Source organism: Nanorana parkeri, unplaced genomic scaffold (assembly GCF_000935625.1).
Source record: "Nanorana parkeri isolate BGI_ZX_2015 unplaced genomic scaffold, ASM93562v1 scaffold1239, whole genome shotgun sequence".
Taxonomy (NCBI): domain Eukaryota; kingdom Metazoa; phylum Chordata; class Amphibia; order Anura; family Dicroglossidae; genus Nanorana; species Nanorana parkeri.
The window spans coordinates 32,928-37,790 of NW_017307507.1; positions in this window are offsets into that span (position 1 = coordinate 32,928).

Below are 4,863 nucleotides of genomic sequence, written 5' to 3' on the forward strand. Positions count from 1 at the left end.
TGTTAATGTCAGCACTTACCTTAAATGATGTCTCTTAATCCGATCTTCTTCTTCTTTCCTGAGGTTTTCATCTGTCCCTCCAGCGGTGCGGCGGCTCTCCGATCCAGCTGACTCCTCTGTCTTTGCAGGCACTTCCGATCCCGCTGTGTCTGCATGCGGGTGCACGCGTCCATAGACTTACCTTGCGTCTCTGCTCGTCTCCTGCCCGAGAATCCGAACTGCACATGCGCCCGCCCCAAGATGCTTTGCGGGCCGCCCGAACAGTTTCGTTTTCTCGGACCGGATCGCGCAAGTAATAAGGAAATAATTTCTAAGCCAGCTCTTTCCTGGTAAAAGTATTTCTGTCCTGGAACTGCTCAGCCCCTCTGGCTGAGAGTCCTGGGTGACCCTTTTGCCATTCTACATAGTGGCATTGCCACGCACTGCCACAATGTACTGTACTGTTCGAAGGTCTTAGGCAGGTGTGCTGTAACGCTGTAAAGTAAGAATGTTTCAGAAAGTGTTAATAGTTTATTTTTATCAATTAACAAACTGGAAAGTAAATGAACAGAAGAGAAATCCAAATCAATATTTGGGGTGACCCCCCTTTGCCTTCTTCTAGGTACACTTGCACAGTTTTTGAAGGAACTCGGCAGGTAGGTTGTTCTCGGTACATCTTGGAGAACTAAGCACAGATCTCCTGTGGATGTCGGCTGCCTCAAATCCTTCTGTCTCTTCATGTAATCCCAGACAGACTCCATGATGATGAGATCAGGGCTCTGTGGGGGCCAAACCATCACTTCCAGGACTCCTTGTTCTTCTTTACACTGAAGATAGTTCTTAATGATGATGGATGTATGTTTGGGGTCGTTGCCCTGCTGCAGAATAAATTTGGGGCCAACCACACGCCTCCCTGATGGTATGGCATGATTATTATTATTACATAGTATTTATATAGCGCCAACAGTTTGCGCAGCGCTTTACAATGTAAGGAAGACATTACAATTACAATACAATTCAAGACAGGATAGCAAGGAGGGCCCTGAAAGAGGAGGGGGAAATGATACATGAGGAGGTAGCTGTGTGGGCATGATGGATAAGTATAGGCTTGTATTTCTCAGCATTGAAGACACCATTGATCCTGACCAAATCTCCAACTCCATTGGCAGAAATGAAGCCCCAGACTTGCAAGGAACCTCCACCATGCTTCAATGTTGCCTGTAAACACTCATTATTGTACCGCTCTCCAGCCCTTCACCGAACAAACTGCCTCCTGCTACAGCCAAATATTTCATATTTTGACTCATCGGTCCAGAGCACCTGCTGCCATTTTTCTGCACCCCAGTTCCTATGTTTTCATGCATAGTTGAGTCGCTTAGCCTTGTTTCCGCGTCAGAGGTATGGCTTTTTGGCCGCAATTCTTCCATGAAGACCACTTTTAGCCAGACTTCTCCGGACAGTAGATGGGTGTACTTGGGTCCCACTGGTTTCCGCCAATTTGGTGCTGATGGCACTGCTGGACATCTTCCGATGTCGAAGGGAAGTAAGGGAAGTAAGCGTGATGTGTCTTTCATCTGCTGCATTATATTTCCTTGGCCAAACACTGTGTCTTTGGTCCTCAACGTTGCCCATCAACGTTACGCGCTGTAAAACGTTCAACATGTGAAAACCAAGGATTGCCTATGGGCATGGTTCCCACCTGGGCGTTTTACAGCGCATAGGAACACGCTGCAAAACGCCCTGCGCCCAAAGAAGTACAGGAGCTTCTTTGGGGCGTATTTGCCGCGCGTATCCATTGGGATACAGCCAGGGAGCCCTCGGAAACGCGATTTCTACCGGAATCGCGGTAAAAACGCGCGACAAACGCGCATATTCGATACACCTAGGTGTGAACCCAGCCTAAGGGTTACTTACCTTTTCAGGCTCTGTCTTAACCTCTTGCCGTCCGCCCGTAGTAGAAAAACGGACGGACGGCACTGCTGCATTGGCGGGTTGCCGTCGCCAGACGGCATTTTTTTTCTGCTCGCGCGCGCCCCCTAGCGGGCACGCACGGGCAGAAAAGACCACCTTTTTTTCCCCCCCCCTGACCCCTCACCTTGAATCCCGGGATCCGCTGCCCCATTTTGGATCCCGGGACCGGCTCCGAGGGCGTCAGGAGGAGGAGGACGGGAGATCAGCTCCTTGCTGATCTCCGTCCGGGCTGTGAATGCAGAAGTGATGTGTTATTACATCACTTCCGCATTCACCTGTCAGTCATCTGGCTGCTATTGCCAGAGAGAAGAAGCTGATAAAGCAGATCTCTGCTTCATCAGCTTCTTTTGGGGTCCACAGGTGATATTAGGGGTCCTAGAGACCCCTAATATCTCCATAAAGAGGACCTGTCAGTGTGCCTTTGCTATTATATAGGGGGTTGTTATCCCCCTATATAATAGCAATAACAATAAGTGCAAAAAAAAAAATATAAATAAAAAAAAAGAAAAGTAACACATAAAAAAATAAAATAAAATAAAAGCCACATATAAAAAAAGGGGAAAAAACCCCCCCAAAATGTTTAACTCCCCCACCCCCACGTTTACGCGCCTATAAACGTAAATACGCGTCCGGTGCCCCAGCGCGCAAAAATTACAATTGCGCTACACATGTTACATATCGCCGCGAACGTCGCAGTGAGAGCAATCATTTTAGGGCCATCAATCACTGATAACACTAAACTGATGAGCGGTAACAGCTTTTAAAGCGTCGCCTATGGCCAATTTTGGGTATTATCGTTTTTTGAGGTTTCGCGCGCGCACGCAATTTTAAGGCTTGACATGTTTAGTGTCTTTTTACCCGACGTGACCCCATCTTTTATATTTTACCAAAAAATTGGGTAATAATAAATGTTTTATCATTTAATATAGGGGAAACTGTTTTTTTTTTTAAATTTCGGTAATTTTTCCTTAATATAGTAAAAAAATAAAACCCCCAGTGGTGAATAAATACCACCAAAAGAAAGCTCTATCTGTCCCCAAAAAAGGGTATAAAATTCATTTCAGTACAGCGCTGCATGACGGAATAAATGTCAGTCAAAGTACCGCAGCGCTGAATACTGAAAAATGGCCTGGATGGGAAGGGGGTTTAACACCGCGGATGTCAACTGGTTAAAGGAGAACTATGAGGTGACTGATTTTCACTTAATAAAAGTCTTGCGATGGTTGTAAGGTGTATGGGCACCTTAAGGAGGATATTGGTCATGGAGCCCTGTGATTTCTAGATACGCCCAGTGGCGTAACAATCACCATAGCGACCCAGGCGGCCGCTATGGGGCCCGAGGCACGGCGGGGCCCGGCCAAGACATCTCCCTGATGCCATGCGGGCCGCCTGGGAGCTTTCACTTTTGATCAAAAACAATACACTTGGTTGCGCCTTCCACAAGGTCTGTCAATATCACCAAGTTGTTTCAATCAAACATTAAAACAAATACTGGATCAGTGGCGAGCTCCATCAGGGGTCACACTGCTTCAGTATATAGATGTATATATGCCTTAGTGCACCTTCCAAAGAGATCTGTCAAACTGCATCCTTGGATTTGCTTACATTTTTAGCAGGACAAAATTGTAAAGTGGCGCAAGATAAATTACAGTGGTGTCAGGAAAAGGACAGGGCCCTCCTTACCATCTTGTCTTGAATTGTATTGTGATTGTAATGTCTGCCCTATATTATAAAGCGCTGCGCAAATCCTGTATAATAATAATAATAACTTTCCTTGGGCACTGTATTTTTAAAGGGGGGTAAACATCTTACCTCAGAGAGGAAAAGATTGACTCAGGCATACCCAACTCCAAAAAAATCTAAGAAGCCCGAGAGCATTTTTGGGTCTTGTGGGTTATAGTAGACAATGGCTCCCTAACATGTCACACATTACTAAACCTTTGTATGCATTGACATCAAGCAAGGTTGTACATTTTGAACTTACTGCTGAAGAGAGGCAGGCAGTAGAGGCTCTGAAAGAAGCCATAATGGTAGCCCCAGCGTTGGCTCTGCCCAATTATGGTAAATCATTTTTATCTTTTTTGCCATGAAGATAATAATCAGGCATCTGGTGTTTTAACTCAAAATGTGCAGATCAGTACAAACCGGTGGGCTATTATTCACAGCTTCTGGATCCTGTCCTCTCAACAGCAGCTCCAGGTGTAAAGGCAACGGCAGCTATTCTGGTTGAGAAGACAGCAGACATAGTATTGGGCAATAGTTTCATTTTGATGGTCCCACATGCTGTAGAGAACAAGTGCTTGAGCATATTAACACCAGGCACCTTTCTGCGGCTAGGTTGCCAAAATATGAACTGGCTTTGCTCACACCCAGTAACATTGTTATAAAGAGGTGTAATATTTTAAACCCAGCTACATTGCTGCCAACTATGTCTTCTCTTCCAGAACAATGGGAACATGACTGTAGCTTACACACCCCCCATTTACCTGACCTCCCTACACACAAACTGCACACCCCACTTTTACCACACCCCCACTACAAAAATCCCCTCACTGCACACCCCACATTTACCTCACCCCCCACATTCACTTCCAACCAACCACACTGCACCACCCACATTTACCTACACTCCATTACTCCACAAAGCAGATTTTCTTTACCCCCCAAATTAACCTCAATGCATACCCTAGATTTACCTCACTGCACAACCCACATTTACCTCATCCTCCATTACTCCACATTGCAGATTTTCTTACCCCTCCCCCCCCATTGCCTGCACACCCCACAATAACCTTAAGGCATACCCTAGATTGACTTACCTCCCTGCACATTGCAGATATAAACACCACCCCAATATTCCTTACCAACCCCGATACCCCCACACACACACCAGATTTCTAAAAATCACTCTCT